The following is a 20,015-nucleotide window of genomic DNA, read 5'->3' as shown; positions in this document are numbered from 1 at the left end:
TTATCCCAGTATGCCTCTGAGAGAATTGGGAACAGTATTACTAGGACTACACCACCCAGTATATCTTTCACATGGGACACATCTGCTTCCCCCCAGTCTCACACCCAGAAAAGCCAGCCTTCTGCCATTTATAGACTCTCACTCTGAAAGCATCTGGTGACTTTCTGCTATCACACAGTTTACTGCACTAGCTCTCACCCTTCCCATTATCAATCTCCTTTAGATTGGTTTTTAAAAAAATAAAATAACATAAAAAATAGGAGATAGCTCTCTCGCCCACAGGACTCCCTAAGGGGCTTCTCAAGGGATGACTGCATTTGGTGTCACCCCTTTGGTGGCAACCCCACTGGCAGCAGACCCACCACCAAAGGGCTGCCCAGTTTTATGCCCCCTGACCTAGCCAGGTGCTGATACAAGAGACTGCAAGATTGAATGCAGCCTCTCTCTGGATTCAGGGTCAGGCAGGAGGGCCCAGTCCCTACAGCATTTAGAGTTTGGGATGCAACCCAAACTTAAATTGTTTGGTTACAATTCAAGATGAACAATCTAGGATCAACCACTGTTTCAAGCCCTGGATAATACAGGCTGGAGAAAAACAGTAAATTGATTTAAACTAGCAACCGTGGCCAGCTGAGTGTGACCAAATGACTGCTGTAACTGTTCTATTAATTTAAGTCACTTGGAGCAATTAGTAATTTTGAATGACTCAGGCTGTATGTCCGTCACAGCCTAATCACTGCCTAACGAGTAGTCCAAGTGAGCTTGTAGAGCTTGTTTCTATAAATCTCTGCTGGTCTACTCACACAGTAGCTCTTCTTGAGATCATCCTCTTTGTATATAGTGTGTTAAGGCCCACAGATGGTCTCTCTCTTGGAAGGGTTCCCAGAAATGGCTCTTGGGGAGCAGACAGAATAATAAAGCTTAGATAAGTAGAACAAAAACATGTGCACTTCTTGTTATTTTCTAAATAAAGATTTCATGAGCCAAGTGTGATAGCCCAGAAGTGTGTGTGAAATCCTACTGCTCTAGTATATTGCAGAAGCAATGGCCAGCTTTCCTGTGTGTATCGGAGCCCATGGATCTATTTGACCAACAATATTATTCACCAGAGCCACCCAAGCAATTGTTGGCTTGTGTGCATTGTTGTGTGAAACAGCATACATTACGTTGGAGTTAAGTTGAGCAACAAACATCTTCAGAGCATGTTAAGAGTCTTTATTGATTGAAAGACATTAAGGCCAGAGGCTTAAGAGTAAATACATGTAGAGATTCTTCAGTCACCCCCCTTCTGGTACATCTCTCTCCATAGATAAAAAACAAAAAGACACAGCCTCTCAGCTCAGAGGCATAATTCAGAAGAACAACAACTCACATAGACTCTGTTACAACTTTCCCAGCTGTTATCTCCCATTACCATGACAACCTATCTGACCTTCAAGTCTGCTCTCTCAGGCCAGACATGGCAGATAAGACTGCTTCTCAAAACACATGCTTGTAACTTTCCAGACCTGATGAAAATATCCTTAGGCAGTACGGCCTAATGCCAACAGCCCCCCTTTTTCATCATGTCTGTAAATCCATTACAACAATAACACATTTCTACAATACATGTTGCAATACATTTCAGTACATTGCATCATCAGTTCAGTGCAGTTCAAAACTTTATTTCTCAGTACGGTTCAAAACTTTATTCACTCAAACTTTGGTTCAACACATGTCAAATAAAGTGTCTCAGGATCCATGTCTACAACTTTATTCATTCCAGGACTTGTTATTAATCCCACAGTAAATCTGTCAGGCGGTTTGCCTACATTCGCTCTCGTGGAGCGTCTTAAAGGAACCAGAGCCTCGGCTCTCTCTGCCCCCCCATTTGTGCTTGTGCTTGGCACAACCTGCACAGGAGCTTCCATTTCCTCAGCTTTTCGTTTCTTTGATCTGTGTTTTCCAGAAATGAGCTCATTCAAAGCATCTCTGAGAGGAATTTGTGTACCTTCCACTTTAATGTCAAAATCTGGCTGAAATTTCTGTGATTGTGTTCGTGTTTGTGTTTGTGTGTCATTTGTTCCTGTAAGAAGGACTGTCTCCCTTTGATCCCAAGGCTTTTCTGAGACTTTAATGCTTCTGCTCAGAATTAACTGCTGTGTTTCTGGACACCAAACTTTGAAATATGCATTCTCTTGTGCTCTAGGTGCACGTTTGCCACGTCTCTTACCCTGTGGCTTGTAAACTCGGCTGCGATGCACTCTTTCAGGCATCAGCCTGACTGCATTACATGAATACTGTGGCTGTGTGCTTTTAACAGCTGTCTTCTTACAGCTCTGGTGGTCATTCCTTTTCCGCCCCATTAAACTCAAGGCATTAGCACACTTCACACCCACGGTCATTTTAAATTGCCCTTGTGTCATGAAACCCTGACAGACAACATTTTCTCCTCTTTGCACCCAACATTTTCCTTTATCAAACCAGACTGAAAATTGACAACTCACCAGTTTTCTCACAGATAAAATATTATGAGCCAATCCTGGAATAAACAAACATTCTGACATTAGTCCAAGTTTGTCAAACTTAACCAGACCACGTGCTTTTACGGATTTCCGTGATCCATCAGCAAGTAAAACAAAGTCCTGCTCATCTGTAGACATGTAAAACAGACTCCTGTCTTTAATTAATATATGGCTTGCTCCGCTGTTGACAATAAAGTTAATTTGTTCCAAGTCTTTAGACTTCTGTTCACAAACAAAGTTCACACTTCCCTGCTTCAAGCCTCCGTCGCTGGAGTTTCGCTTGACTGCACAATCTTCACGGAGATGCCCATGAGCCCCACTGGCAAAACAAGACTTCAGCCGCTGCTGCTCCCGCTTGTTTTCCTGTCTGCTTTCGACAGCCTGCTCTGGTTTGGCATATTTCTCCTCCCTGCTTCTGACAGCTTCCACCGGCTGGGCTCTCTGCGCCTCCTGCCTCCGCTGCCATTCCTGGGACATATCCTGCAACGCGTCCCACGTCTGTTTAGCCGACGGCTCATCTCTCACACACATCAGTTGAGAATCCGATAGAGCCAAGATTATAAACGCCTGCGCCCTCTGGTCTCGATGCTTCCAGGCCGCGGTCGGTACCGCCGGGTTTTTTTCCTCAATCACGTCCCATAAATCCTCTGTTATCAGCAAAGCCCTCATCCTCGGCTTCTAGCTGGCAAAATTCTTCTCATTAAGTCGTTCCATCGGCAAGCCTTCCCCAGACAGGTTTACAGCTATGTTGCTCACCTCCGTCTGGTTCAATCAATCAAGCTGCCCTCTCTGGAACTCCGTCTGCCGTTCAGACCAGCAACTTACTCCCGTGTAATGAGCTGTGGAGCGTAACCATCCTCTGCTACCACTGTTGGCTTGTGTTCGTTGTTGTGTGAAACAGCATACATTACGTTGGAGTTAAGTTGAGCAAGAAACATCTTCAGAGCATGTTAAGAGTCTTTATTGATTGAAAGACATTAAGGCCAGAGGCTTAAGAGTAAATACATGTAGAGATTCTTCAGTCACCCCCCTTCTGGTACATCTCTCTCCATAGATAAAAAACAAAAAAACACAGCCTCTCAGCTCAGAGGCATAATTCAGAAGAACAACAACTCACATAGACTCTGTTACAACTTTCCCAGCTGTTATCTCCCGTTACCATGACAACCTGTCTGACCTTCAAGTCTGCTCTCTCAGGCCAGACATGGCAGATAAGACTGCTTCTCAAAACACATGCTTGTAACTTTCCAGACCTGATGAAAATATCCTTAGGCAGTACGGCCTAATGCCAACATGTGAAACCCATTTTCCACCCACTTTCTGGGATTGCTTTTATTAACAAAATAAACCATTAGTTTTAAAGGCAGACAATGCACCCCTAAAGCACGATGAAGGAAATTGTTTGCACTTACGCAACCAGGTTTTTTTCCTATCTGGGTATAAAATTGAGCAACCACTGTGAACATTCTACAGCTGTGTTTCAGTAGAGTAGTTCACATGACTTTCCTTGGGTGTTCATAAATGCGGGAGGGGAAGTAGGATTGCATTTGCCAGATGTCTGTGTTCATAATCAGTGTGAAGAGCCCATACACAATCAGGGGTGTAGTAGTCCAGGGCCTCAGGAGTCTTAGACTCTTTACTTATTTAGGAGCGGGGTCCCAGAAGGGTCTCTATCTCTCCAGAATCCTGTGAGCCAATCAGCATTAAAAAAGGAGAGTGTTAGTCACTGAGAAAAGTATTCTAACATGCTTCCTTGTCCTTTCCTGCTGATTGTAGCCAATCAGAGTGAAAGGAGGTGAGTCAGCCACTGAGAAGACTCTTCTCAGTAGAAAACACACTCCTCTTTCATGCTCATTGGCTCCTAGGAACATCTGTTGTAGAGGGCAAAGTCATTAACATGGATCTCATTCTCAACCCAGCAGCAAAAAAACAATGGAGTGGGGAGGGGGTGTGGCTGCAACTATCATGAAGGGATCCTGTACTTCTGAATTTGCCACTACATGACTGTACACAATACATCTCTAATCATGTATAGCCCCTTCACACTGCCATTGAACATGTGGTCTCTGGCACAGCATGTGTGTCAGTTTGCAGAGATCATGTCCAGTGAGCACCTCATGTCTTTGTAAATGTGTGATGAGGATCATGTAACCCATCCCACAAAAAGCATGAAACTGAAGTGTGTGTATATTCATCTTCAAGGTCAGCCTGATTCCTTTTGTTAAGTAAGATCCACAACACCCATAGTATGACAACCAGTAGATGGTTCACATGTTATACTAAACTCAGGTATATGCTGTCTCAGTTTTCATACTCAACTCAGTTTGCATTTAAAGGTGAATCTATCTAAATCACACTCGCCAAAACAATACGTGAACTGAAACCCTTCAAAATTCACACTTTCTGAATTTTAATGCAGCTCTCAAGCCAGGTAATGTGTACAAAAATACATATACTAAAGCAAATGTGCATGGAAATCCATATATTAGTGAAAAGAATGTGTGTTATACATGCATTATATTAGAGAATATATACAGATTAGGGAAAATATTTTACAGAAATATTTATATCAGAAATGTGTATATCAGGCAAAATTGAATACAGAGATGCATATATTAGAAGAAATTCACATTAAAATGCTGATGTGGCCTTTTTTTTAAAAAAAATGCAAACTGATGTAAAAATGTGGAAAACTGCACTTAAGACTGGAAAAATGAGAAATTGAGAGAAATTGCATTGACAGATTTGTCCATCCCTGGTCTCTACACATGTACAAGTGTTAGTGTGAAAGAATGCACATTTGTTGATTTATACAGATAAATTATTGTGAACTCAGACTGTACACTCATTGAACATTACATGTGAATAAATGCACAAGTGTACAGTTCAGCTATGTATGTACACACATACACAAATTGTACATTCTTTTAATGTAACATGTGAATACTCCTCAGATGACAGCATGATGTAGTGTATAATTAACTCTTTTCATTACTCTTTGGGGACTTTTTTTTTTACAATACAGATGCTGAGGCTACATTTTGAAGTGGAAGACTGATGTGAAGGAGAGCAGCATCCTAGCCATTTTTCCTTTGAAAACCACCACCACACAGCTGTTCTTACTTGTACTGGGAAAAAGATATGGGTTTAAGTATAGTTTTCCCAGTGGGATAAAGGTAGCTGATGGAAAGTTACCCTACACTAGTCTTCCACTTTAAATTGCAGGCTCAGTCATTTTTTAAAAAGTCACTCAAAAGACATAATAATAATAATAATAATAATAATAATAATAATTTTATTTATTGGTCGCCTATCTGTCCAGTTTAATGGACACTCTAGGTGACTTACAATAAAAAACAATACATCATATACAATATACAAAATAAAACACAGTCATAGTCAATTTAAAATCAGTTTCAATTAAAACACAATAAAACTAACCCTCCCCAATCCCATAGGCCTGCCTGAATAGCCAGGTTTTTAAGGCTCGGTGAAAACCTGTCAGGGAGGGAGTATGTTGAAGATCAAGAGGAAGGGAGTTCCAGAGGGTGGGGGCCACAATCGAGAAAGCCCTCTCTCTGGTCCGCACCAGCCTAGCTATTTTAATCGGTGGGACCGAGAGAAGGTCTTGTGAGGCTGATCTTGTCAGGCGGCATAATTGGTGACTCTGGAGGCGCTCCTTCAGATAAACTGGGCCAAAACCATTTAGGGTTTTAAAGGTCAATACCAACACCTTGAATTGGGCCCGGTAGACAACTGGTAGCCAGTGAAGATCCATTAACACTGGAGTGATGTGATCATGGCGACGGCTGTGCTTGATCAAGCGCGCCGCCACATTCTGTACCAGCTGTAACTTCCGGACCATTTTCAAGGGTAACCCCATGTAGAGCGCATTACAGTAGTCCAAGCGATCGATTGATTTGATTTGATTTAATTTAATTTATATACCGCCCTAAGCCCGAAGGCTCTCTGGGCGGTGTACAAAAAGATAAAAAACAAGCAATATATAAATACAATAAATACAAAAAATCAAAAACAAAACAAACAACAATAAAAGAACCAAACAACATCCAAAAATACAAATAATGATAAAAATACCATTAAAACACACTTTAAAATGCCTGGGAGTATAAAAAGGTTTTCACCTGGTGCCGAAAAGATAGTAGTGTCGGCGCCAGGCGCACCTCATCAGGGAGGCTGTTCCACAGTTCGGGAGCCACCACAGAAAAGGCCCTGGTTCTAGTCACCACCCTCCGAGCTTCTCGATGGGATGGCACTCGGAGGAGGGCCTTAGATGTTGAGCGCAGTGTCTGGGTAGGTTCATATTGGGAGAGGCGGTCCACCAGGTATTGCGGTCCCATGCCGTGTAGGGCTTTATAGGTCAAAACCAGCACTTTGAATCTAGCCCGGAAACAAACAGGAAGCCAGTGCAGAGGAGACCAGGGCATGTATCACTTGTGGGAGCAGATGAACAGGAAGGTAGGGACGCAGCCTTTGTATCAGACGTAATTGATACCAAGCTGCCCGACTCACTGCTGACACCTGAGCCTCCATGGACAGCTGCGAGTCAAGAATGACCCCAAGGCTGCGGACCTGGTCTTTCAGGGGTAATCTCACCCCATTAAGCATCAGGTCTGTAATACCCAGCCTCCCTTTGTCACCCACAAGCAACACCTCGGTCTTGTCAGGATTCAGCTTCAGCCTGTTCTCTCCCATCCATCCACTTACGGATTCCAGGCACTTGGACATGGTATCTACAGCCAACTCTGGTGAGGACTTAAATGAGAGATAGAGCTGAGTGTCATCCGCATATTGGTGACACTTCAGCCCAAAACTCCTGATGATGGCCCCCAGCGGTTTCACATAGATGTTAAACAGCATGGGAGAGAGGATAGAGCCCTGTGGTACTTCACAATTAAGAGACCAAGGGTCTGAAACCTCATCTCCCAAAGCTACCCTCTGGTGCCTATTTGAGAGATAGGAATGGAACCACTGTAAAACAGTGCCCCCCATTCCCAATCCCTCAAGGCGATCCAAAAGGATACCGTGGTCAACGGTATCGAAAGCCGCTGAGAGATCTAGGAGGACGAGGAAGGTATAATGTGAATGTAAAGTGTAGTCCTGCAGTTAGAGGGTGGATACTGCTGGAGAGTTCTATTTAAAAGAAGAAGAAGTAGAACCTCACAATGTTCCCAAGACCTTTAAAGACATAGTGGCTAGTAGCTCTCATAGTGGTGATATGTAGGATATATAGCAGTACTCTAGGACAAAAGACCCATGGGACCCAGGGTTACTACAATGGCTCTGGGACTTCCTCCTTATTTTTTCCTACACTAATACTACCACTTCTGTATTACCTACAACTCGGCTATTCATGTTGGGGTTATCATATTCCAGTTCCAAAATATGGGCAGACTAATTTCCATAGTATGCAAATTATTTGCTAATTATGCAAATCAAGTATAAATGGTTGCATTATCCAGTTGTTTTGTTGCTGTGCCTAGTAATTACCATAAAAAACTGGGGGAGGAATCTTTTTTTCTTTTAACTTACATTTTCAGCATTAAACGCCTAGACTCTGGTTTCCCACAATCAGTCAGTTAAAATTGTGACTAAGAGGTTGTCTTAGGAACAATTAGGAAATGTGAAATGAATGCTACAACCTGTTACACAGATAGAAATCAAGATTTCAGTACTATTATTAGTTCAGTCAATAATCTTATCTAAGAAGCTTCAAAGCAAGCAGTGCTGTCATGGATTCCTTTCCAACACCAGACTATACTCCTGCATGAAGACACCCTGAAGACACCCAAGCTTATGCTTGTGACGTGCAGTAAATTCAATATCAGCAAGAAAAGAGGAATGATGTATTCTGTCTTTAAAGTATTTAATATGCCACTTGAAAGAACAGAACCTTGGTGTGTATTTTGAGCATACAATGTATATGAGTCCTGCCAAAAATAGTAGTAGTAGTAAAAAATATGTAATACTGTATGAAGTATTGCTTTTCAACTACTGGGAGGAAGGGTGGGATATAAATCAAATAATAAATAAATAATATACATCTTTGGCCATTTATCACTCATGTGATAAATGCATGTGCATCACTCATGCATTTGGGTGCCTTGACAAAATTACAGTTCTGTTGTTGGAACAGAACAAGTGGAACTTGTGAACAGCATGCTAGATCTGACAGCATGATTCAATCCGTACTAGCATGGATGAAGAGACTACATCGCAAGATGAAATACTAAAACACTGAATAAAGCACCAATTCATAAAACAGGAATAGGTAAAAACTGTAGGCAATGATGAGCTAGATGGACCAATGGTCTGACTCACATTAGGCAGCTTCCTATGTTCTTATATTAAATAATCCTCCCTGCCCTGAAACTGCTATTACCCATGGAGAAGAAATTATGGGTCTTTGTCTCATCCCCCCGCATTTCAACAAATAATCCATGATCACCAATCTCCCATCTCATGCCAAGCTTTGCCTTCAGAATAATTTCCCGCCCACACATTTACCCATTTTAAAGGTACTCCATCTACAACCAAACTGTCTACATTGGCAAAAGTGAATGCATTTACCATACACGAATAAGCTGATTCAATATAAAATGAAAAATACCTGTTATATTTGAGCTTAAGAAGGATTGCAAATCAATAACCATTTTCCAGAGATCTTGCCATTCCTCATTATCCTCTAAAATGAAAAATGTCATGATGATATAAGATCATATATACTGGTGTTGCTTTTATCTGGATTTTACAAAATAAAGAGGGAAAAGAAAATGGGGAAACATCCACAGTTAGCTCTGAAAGAGTAAAAATTATGTTTCTGTGCCTGTACAAACATTTTTTGCAGCTCCTCACATGTAACATCAACAACGGTTCTTAAACATGAGATGAGTCCATAAAGACAGATTGTTTTAAAATGAATTCACTACAACTTGCAGTAATAGGTTCTATCTTGTGGATAACCATCAAAACTTTAAAGCAGCCAGCCTGATGTCCCCCAAAATGTTTTAGACTACAGCTTCCATCATCCATCGCTGGAGCTGATGGGAGTTGTAGTTAGGGATGAGGGAGAAATTAGATTTGGTTTGCATATTTTATTAGTCACTGACCTTGCATTCATCAGCAGGACAGTTAGATCCAGGGAGTTCCCAGCATAGCTACCAGTGTCCCGAGGGTTGGAAGGGGGACCAGAAGAGATGCAAGCACGAAGGTGTCTTATATCCCTTCCCCTGTAATGGCCAGTCTGCCTCCCACCGCTATTACGTCCCCTGCCCAATATTACCTCAATGGTGAGCCCCCGACTACTCCTACCCCAGCACATATTAAAAGAAACCTGACACTGGGGTAGGGGGAAGCCTTTGCTAGAGGTGGCTCTTATGAAGGGGAGCTCTCTTCCCCACCCTCTGGCAGTTTTCTTCTCCCTTGTTAGCCCCAACTGGCTTCAGCTGGCACCCAGGCCTTGCAGGGGGTAGCGGTTGACCCCTGAGGAAGCCTGCAGATGGAGTTTTGCAGGAGGCCACAGCAGCAAGGTGTAGGTTCTGCTGGGTTTCTCTCACTTTCCTCAGGGCTTGCCTTGGCTAAAGGTGCCTCTTATGAAGGGGAGGTCTCTTCTCCACTCTCTGGCAGTTGTCTTCTCCCTTGTTAGTCCCAACTGGCTTCAGCTGGCACCAATGCCTTGCAGGGGGTAGCAGTTGACACCTGAGGGAGCCTGCAGATGGAGTTTTATTCATTCAGAGTCAGATCAGGTGTAAAACAGGGATGTGTCATTGCTCCTGCCTTATTTGCTATCTTCATTGCTATGATTCTACACCTTATTGAGGGGAATCTTCTTACTGGTGTTGAAATCATATATCGAACAGATGGAAAGCTTTTTAATCTCAGTAGGCTGAAAGCAAAAATTAAGGTAATGTCAACCTCTGTCATAGAACTTCAATATGCCAATGATAATGTAGTCTCCGCACATTCAGAGGAAGATCTTCAAACTATCCTAAATGTCTTTGCTTGGGCTCTCAATATTAAAAAAACCCAAAGTGCTTCATCAAAAGGTGCAAGCTAGTTCCTCTGTAGCACCATCAATCCAGATTAATGGTGTGATGTTGCAGAATGCTGATCACTTCCCCTATCTCAGCAGCCATCTGTCTGTAAAAGCTGATATCGATGCTGAAATTCAACATTGACCGAGCTCTGCGAGTGCTGCATTCTCCCAAATGAAGCGTAGAGTGTTTGAGGATCGGGATATTTGCAGAGAGACCAAAATGCTTATTTACAAAGCCATTGTACTACTGACCTTACTGTATGCCTGTGAAACATGGACCATTTATAAACCCCACTCCCAACTTCTTGAAAGATTCCACCAATGCTGCCTCCGGAAAATTCTGCAAATTACTTGGGAAGACAGATGGACTAATGTTAGCATATTGGAAGAAGCAAAGACTACAAGTGTTGAAACAATGATCCTTCAACATCAACTTTGCTGGACTGGCCATGTTGTTCGAATGCCTAATCACCGTCTTCCAAAGCAGCTACTTTACTCCCTACTTAAAGATGGAAAACAACGGTGGACAGCAAAAGAGGTTTAAAGATGTTCTTAAAGTGAATCTAAAAAAATGTAACATGAGCATTGAGAACTGGGAAGTCTTGGCCCATGAATGTCCCAAATGGAGGTCAGCTATTGTCAAAGGTGCTATGGACTTCGAAGAAGCATGAATACAGGGCGAATGGGACAAACAAGATAAGCGGAAGGCATGTCAAGCAAATCCTCATCGTGACCATCTTCCATCTGGAAACCTATGTCCTCATTGTGGGAGGCTGTGTGGATCCAGAATTGGCCTCCACAGTCCCTTACAGACCCACTATTGAAGACCTTATCTTGGAAGACAACATCACTTGGCCACAAGTGATCACCAATGATGAATGATAATAAGGAAAATTGCATACAAACATGCATACAGCAAGAGCAAGTCACACTAAAATCCTGAAAAATTTTCATGAGGACTTTAAAAACTGCAGACCAATGCAGAAATGTGGAGAACTAAACTTAAGGATGAAAACATAAGAAACTGAAATTGACAGATTTATCTATCCCTGGTTATAGTTCAAAATATCTGGAAGGCACCAGTTTGGGGAAGGCTGCTTTAAGGAAAAGCTTGAAGATTTGGCTGTGTCAGAGAGGGAGAAAGGGGTAATTCATTCCAAAGTATTTTGCTCAGTTCCATGTCACATCCAACCCACGGGGAATTAAACCAATAAAAATGCTGGGAAGGAAAGGTCCAAATGCACTTCTGTGATTGAGAAGTGTCATGGTATCATGCCCAGGAGCAGTTGTGATATCTGATGGTTGTTCTATGGAACTGGAGTGTTTGGAAAGAAGATACATCCATTCTACTCTATGGAGCTGTGATGCTGTGGAATAAAGGACAGTCTTTCACAATAAAGTATCTTGTTTCAGGAAACCCCTTATAAGGCACTGAATTAAACAAACTTGTAAACAGAGTCATTGCTTACAGTAGAAAGCTTTTTTGGGGGGGGAAGCCTGCATTTTTAAGCAGAATTCTTTAAAACAGAACCTGGCTGTTTCTTAGCAATCATGCTCTGCTTTTCATACAACCCTGCCATGTGTGTGTGTGTGTTTAAACAGGGCTGAGGAGAGGGGGCAAAATCCCTTGGACCTCTGGGGGCCTGGACCATGAAAAAACAAACAATACATTACAAAATGTTGGTATCCCGATGGACCAAAGAGTGGCTATAATGTCTGTTGCTAAATCTCAGCATATCCAAGTCTTCTATAAGAATCAACATTTATTACTATGATTGACTTCCCAGAAGGATTGCTCCGCCTGTGGCTGCCTCTGAGATGAGCTCTGTCTCAGAGGAAGCTTTTTTCAGTTTAAAATCAGTCAAAGGGGAACTTTGACTGGTATAAATGTTCTCCCAGGCAAGGGTGAACTGAAGATTATCCACAGAAACTTTGTTGGGCTGTCGGTGGCTGGAATCGATCAGGAATTCCCTGGGAAAAGAAGGCATACCTAGCAGCCGAGGATGGAGTTAGGACTTCCAGCAAGCTGGGCTGAAAAAAAGCGAGATGTTTTTTCTTTTAAACGATCCACAGCGGGCGAGCTTTCTTCTGTCTAATCTTATCATTTGGCTTAAATTACTACAGTAAAAGAGATTTGTTTAAGAAACAGAAATCAAGATACCTGGGTGAGTTACACTTCTCTCTTTTATATAAGGAATTAAAGAGGAGGAAAGAAAATTTAAAAAGCTTATCTTATTTTTTATGGCAAAAAGCTGGCCTGAATTTGGAAACTATAAAGATTAAAACGGATGAGGGGCAACTTACTCGAAGAGAAAATCTGATCTAGATGATTATTTGATTGATATATGTCTGGGACTACTTTTTCTTGGACTACTTTCTTTAGACGAATCTGCTGTTCGTGTATGTTACTAATTGTTCGGCGCTGTGAACCAAATTTGTTTTGCATTCTTGGACTTGCGGGAGATAAGAACTGTGCTGGCCAGATGATGTCAACAGGCCTGGAATATTAACTCCCTTATTGCTGGAAAAAGAAGCAAATTACTCTTTGCTTGGGAATTGTGGCTATATTGGAAATTTGAAGGGTTTTTTCTTCGGCTTTAAGAATGACAATCAAAGAAGTCGCAGAGACCCTGGATGTATCCCTGGAAGGGTTTTCCCCTCTGGATATGTTTCAGAAGATAATGGATGAGATTAAGATAACAAAACAAGAACTGGGACAGAGTAGACAAGAGATGGCAACTGAATTTGGTAAAGTGAAACAGGAGCTGAAAGAAATAAAGGATTATATGAGAAAAGAAGCAGATGGACAAGCAATATAAAATGAAAAAGAAATTAAAGTGAAGGAGCAAATTCTGGAGATTGGATCAGATATATCAAATGTGGAATTGGAAAAAGATTTGGACTTTATGGCAAAAATTAAAGGGAGGATGCAAGTCCTGGAGATTGGAACAGATATATCAAGTGTGGAACTGGAAAAATATTTGGAGTTTGTGGATCCTGAGATAAAGATTATTGTTTGGAATTCGGCGTTGTCCCTGGAGAAATTGATGAAGATATCAGAGATAAAGTTATCAATGCTTCGATGGAATTTCTGGACTGGAATGATTTGATGGAACTTGAAAAAGAGAAAATTTATAGAATTAATTCCAGATATGTGACAATGGAAAAACTCTCAAGAGATGTGCTAGTGCATTTCGTAAAAAAGAGGAACAGAGATATGACTTTACAACAATATTTCAGCAACACATTCAGAATTGATGGCAAGGAAATATTTGTGATGAAGGAAATTCCCATCAGACTCTTACTATATGACTATGACTATGACAGCAAGATTATTATGGGTGCAAGGATGGAAGTTGGAAGATGGAATTAACACTGATAATAGAAAAATGGCTATTGAAATTACTGGACCTAGCAGACTTGATGTGATGGATTAATTGACATGTTCATTTGGAGAAAAATCGATGGATATATTTCTCAAGGAGTGGAAACCTCTCTTTGACTTTTTGCGGAAAGAATAAAGTGATGTTAATGAGATTTGATGATTAATTAAGATAACTACTGGAGGAAAGTGATTTTGTAATATATTAAGAGACAGGTTTGTTATATATCATAGACCTATAACTGATCTGTGACAAATCGGAAGTCAACATTTTATTTTATTGTTTAATCTGTTTCTTTTTTGTTTTGTTTTGTTTTGTTTTGTGTTTGAAAATTTGAATAAAATTAATGAAAAAAAAACATTTATTAATATGATTCAGACATGGGAAAGCGTAACATACACCTTGAAAGTCTCAAGATGAGACCAGAACTACTAAGCCACAGTAGCAGTTCAATGTTCGCAGAACTACTAGGCCCCGGTAGTAGGGTCCAGTTCACATTTGCTCAACAAGCATTTCCTACAATTCTCTTGAAGTAACAGTACATGACAGTGGCAGATAAAGAGAAAGCCAATACATGGGAGTGTGTGTCACCTCTTCTCATTATTTTCTCTGACTAGAACGCATTGGAATAAGTCTACATGTGGTTTGGTGTTGTTTTACGGTAAAATTAACATTATGGAGTACAAATACCACTCTGGAGCACAGAAGAGAAAAGAAAAGTAAGAAGAATATGAAAAGCAAAAAAAAAAAAAAAGGTTTGGCAAGTTTATTCATCCTGGGCTTTGTTTCAAAATCACCATGTGGGGATGAGGGAAGATAGTGAAAGCCAATCACTGGATGCTCAAGAATTACTGGAAGAAGAAAAATCTAATGAGAATTCTGCTGAAGTAGAAGCACTAGCACTACTCAGGGTAATGACATATTGGTCTCATATCTCATTATTAAATACTTAATTGTGAATTAATTTGCCTGTACACTTAGCACACCAGAAAAAATTGCATATTTTACCTTTTATTTCATTTTTATGAGTAAAACCAAATATGAAACACTTGTTCTTCAAACATCAAGTTACTATTACTATACAGTACTAGTGCACAGTACTTGCAGAACATTTAGAACTACTCTGAATTTTCAGGACCTCCTTTGTAGGTCCTATAGTAAGTAAAGCAAGTTAAAACTATGTACACCATTGGAAATAGACGGAACTGATATAAAGTATATGTTTCAAAATAATGTTGAATATGTCATGTAAAAGAATTATGCATTTTTCAAGGGTTTTTTAGGCATAACAGCTGAAGGGCTCAGGTCAGGATCCAATAATAAAGTACAGTACCCACCCATTAAGAGCCCATTAAGAGCCTTGTCCTCAGTAGCCGGTCAGTTGTTGAAAGCCCACTTGAATGGAAAGGCCTTTGTCTGGTAGGGAAAGACAACGTACCCAACGTTGCCTCCCTTAGAAGGGAGTACCACAGCCTCAAAGCAGCTACTAAGAAGGCCCTCTTTTGCATCCTCACCAGTGCATCTCTGAGGGTGGTGGGAGCAAGAAAAGGGCCTCCCAGGCAGATCTCAAAGTCCAGGCAGGTTTGTACAGAACAATATGGTTTTTCAGCTTGCCTAGACCAAGCTATTATTTCAGTTATTAGATAATATATTAAATAAAAATTAATGTTCAGCTGTAGTCCTGCTTTTGCGCTTTTCTCTTTAACTTTCATCTGCATTCATTTTAAATCATTACTCATGTCTGCTGGTAGTATGGTATCGTCTGCATATCTTAAATTATTGTTATTTCTCCCTCCAATTTTCACACCTCCTTTATCTTGGTCCAATCCTGCTTTCCGTATGATATGTTCCAGACCTTGGAAAAGTTACTTTTTTGAACTACAACTCCCATCAGCCCAATCCAGTGGCCATGCTGGCTGGGGCTGATGGGAGTTGTAGTTCAAAAAAGTAACTTTTCCAAGCTCTGAATTATGTTCTGCGTATAGATTCAATAAATAAGGTGACAAAATACACCCCTGTCTCACACTCTTTCCGATGGGGAACCAATTGGTTTCTCCATATTCTGTCCTTACAGTAGCCTCTTGTCCAGAGTATAGGTTACGCATCAGGACAATCAGATGCTGTGGCACCTCCATTTCTTTTAAAGTATTCCATAGTTTTTCATGACCTACACAGTCAAAGGCTTTGCTGTAATCTATAAAGCACAGGGTGATTTTCTTCTGAAATTCCTTGGTCCATTCCATTACCCAATGTATGTTTGCGATATGATCTCTGGTACCTCTTCCCTTTCTAAATCCAGCTTGGACATCTGGCATTTCTTGCTCCATATATGGTAAGAGCCTTTGTTGTAGAATCTTGAGCATTACTTTACTTGCCTGGGATATTAAGCCAATAGTTCAATAATTACTGCATTCCCTGGGATCTCCTTTCTTTGGAATTGGGATGTATATTGAATGCTTCCAATCTGTGGGCCATTGTTTAGTTTTCCATATTTCTTGACAGATTTTTGTCAAAATTTGGACAGATTCTGTTTGGTATTTTAAAAATATAAGGTGAAATAGGAACTAAGTTTGGTGGTCCTATTTCTTAGCAGAGATATAAAAATGCAAGTAGCAGAATGAGATAAAATCAGTCCCACCTTTCCCAGGCACAAATAACAACAGACATAATCTTCTTAGGTAAAAGATAAATAACATTTACTCACAACCTTTTCATATGTTCAGAAACATAGGCTTTAGCTTAGATGAAAGAAAATAGAAGTCTTAGTCCATCTTAGTCTTTAGAGTGATGCTCTCAGCAGAGAACATCTGCCATGAGGCCTCCCCAGAAGCAAACAGATCAATAATGGAGAATATTCAAAATTTCCAGGACAAAGGAGGAGGAAGCCAGGTAACTAACCCTACCCATTAGGAAGTTACATCATGGTAAACAGGTACATGGGATATTTCCCCAAATATCCCTTAAAGTGAACATGCAATATTTGCCCATTCCAACAGATTCAGTCTCAGTAGCTTGTAGCAACTCTATTGGTATGCCACCTATAGATGCCGGATAGGTGTGAGGGGCAGGCCAGGCCAGTTTCGGGGAACGAGGAATAGATGTTTAATATCCATTCCATGTTCCGGGCCTGCTCACCACCTGAAGATAACTGGGGGAGGTGCAGCTCCAACCAATCTTCAACTGCTGCTGTGTAATGCCAGGTCTGTGGTACAGAAAACATCTCTCATCCATGACATGATCATGGATGAGAACGCAGACCTGATGTGCATTACAGAGACCTGGCTGGATGAGGCCTCAGCACCTATGCTTGAGGCCATGTGTCAAGCCGGTTTCCAGTACGCGCAGCAGCCGAGGATTGGTAGGCGGGGAGGGGGAGTGGCAGTTATTTATCAGAGGTCCTTGATTTTTGCCAGACCCCCTCTCCACGAGACCAAGTTTGTTGATTGCATGTGCTGGAGGTTGGGCCCTAAGGGCAGTTTAGGGATTCTCCTTGTGTACCGCCCACCCTGCTGCACAGCTGACTCCCTGACCGAGGTGCTCGAGGTCGTCTCGAGCGTGCGGGTTCTCTCCCCCAACCTTTTGGTTTTGGGAGATTTCAACCTGCATGCCGAGGTGGCTCTCATAGGAGCCCCTCGGGATTTCATGGAAACCATGACTTCCTGGGAACTGCACCTTAGTAATTTTGACCTTGTATTTGTCTTGGGAGGGGGAGGTAGTGCTCTGAAAATGGGGATTATTTCTTCAGACCCCGTGTCATGGTCAGATCACTATTGGGTGAAAATGAACCTCCTATTGCCGCACACCCTCTGCAGGGGACAGGGACCTATTAGGATGGTCCGCCCCAGACGCCTGATGGAACCATTAGGATTCCTGAATGCGCTGGGAGATTTGGAGCTGACTGAAGACCGCCCGGTCGAAACCGTGGTGACAGAGTGGAATAGGGAGATCACCAGGGAAATAGACCGGGTGGCTCCGAAACGTCCTCTCCCCCTGAATAGAGCTCAAACCGTGCCATGGTACACACCACAGTTGCGGGGTTTGAGGCAGGAGGTGAGACGACTAGAACGCCGGTGGCGGAAATCTCGCTCAGAAGACGATCGGACATGGGTTAGAGCAGCAATAGCGGCCTACCAAGTGGCAACAAAGGCAGCAAAGAGGGGTTTCTTTGCTGCCTCTATTGCATCTGCAGAATGTTGTCCCAGGAGTTTGTTCCAGGTGGTCCGAAGCCTGGTCGGTCCAGTTGCGCAGGAACCCTTGGAGCACTCTAAAGCCTCCTGCGATGCATTTGCGAAACATTTTGCTGATAAAATTAATCGTCTGAAGAGTTCGATTCCGTATGCCGTGGACACAGGAAGCGGGCCAGAGATGATCAGTTGCGATCCGGTCCGGTGGGATCGGTTTCAGCCTCTTCCCTCTGAGGAAGTGGACAAGGTGCTCTCTACTGTGAGACCGACGACCTGTTTGTTTGATCCTTGCCCCACATGGCTCATTGTCAGCTGTAAAGAGAGACTGAGCGAAGGGATCAAGGCGGTGGTAAATGCCTCCTTGGAAGAGGGGGCACTGCCATCTGCCCTCAAGGAGGCGGTAATAAAGCCCATCTTAAAAAGCCCTCCTTGGATCCCCAAGATTTGAATAACTTCCGCCCAATCTCCAATTTACCATTTTTGGGCAAGGTGATCGAACGCGTGGTGGCCAAACAGCTACAGACACACTTGGAGGAAGCAGATTATTTAGATCCGTTCCAATTGGGCTTCAGGACTGGATATGGAACTGAAACAGCCTTGGTCGCTCTTGTGGATGATTTGAGGAGGGCGTTGGATAGGAGTGAATACTCATTCCTCGTCCTCCTGGATCTCTCTGCGGCTTTTGATACCGTCGACCACGGTATCCTTTTGGATCGCCTGGAGAGAATGGGAATTGGGGGCACTGTGCTAAAGTGGTTCCGATCCTATCTCTCTGACAGGCACCAACGAGTAGCATTGGGGGAGGAGGTTTCAGACCCTTGGCTTCTTAATTGTGGTGTGCCACAGGGTTCTATCCTCTCTCCCATGCTATTTAACATCTATGTAAAGCCGCTGGGGGCCATCATCAGGAGATTTGGGGTGCAGTGCGGATGACACTCAGCTCTATCTCTCATTTAAGTGCTCACCGGAGTTGGCTGTGGAGACTATTTCCAAGTGCCTGGAGTCCATAAGTGAATGGATGCGAGGTAACAGGCTGAAACTGAACCCTGACAAGACCGAGGTACTGCTTGTGGGAGACAAGAGAAGATTAGGAGATATTGACCTGGTGCTGAATGGGGTTAGTTTGCCCCTGAAGGACCAGGTTCGCAGCCTCGGGGTCATTCTGGACTCCCAGCTGTCCATGGAGGCTCAGGTATCAGCAGTGAGCCGGGCAGCTTGGTATCAATTACATCTGATACAGAGGCTGCAACCCTATCTTCCGGTTCATCTGCTCCCGCGGGTAGTGCATGCCCTGGTCTCCTCTCACTTAAACTACTGTAATGTGCTCTATGTTGGGCTACCCTTGAAGACGGTCTGGAAATTACAGCTGGTACAGAATGCGGCGGCACGGTTGATTAAGAATAGCCGCCGGCGGGATCACATCACCCCAGTGCTTGAAGATCTGCACTGGTTACCAGTTGTTTACGGAGCCCAATTCAAGGTGTTGGTGTTAACCTTTAAAGCCCTACATGGTTTCGGTCCAGTGTATCTAAAGGAGTGCCTCCAGCATCACCAAGTATGCCACCTGACGAGATCAGCCTCTCAAGACCTTCTTTCGGTCCCACCAGTTAAAATAGCTAGACTGGTGCGGACCAGAGAGAGGGCATTCTCGGTTGTGCCCCCCACCCTCTGGAACTCTCTGCCATATGACCTACGCCATGTCCCCTCCTTGGTAGGCTTCCGCCAAGGACTAAAAACATGGCTGTTTCAGTGGGCATACAGAATCCCTGGTTAATTTTAATTCTACAGTGTACAGATGTGGGTAAATTGAATATGTTATAATTGTATTTGTATGTGTATTTTAAATTTTAATTATGTACGCCGCCTAGAGTGGCTGTTCATTCAGCCA

This window comes from Rhineura floridana, chromosome 1, assembly GCF_030035675.1.
Source record: "Rhineura floridana isolate rRhiFlo1 chromosome 1, rRhiFlo1.hap2, whole genome shotgun sequence".
NCBI lineage: Eukaryota > Metazoa > Chordata > Lepidosauria > Squamata > Rhineuridae > Rhineura > Rhineura floridana.
This window is presented reverse-complemented; position numbering follows the sequence as displayed.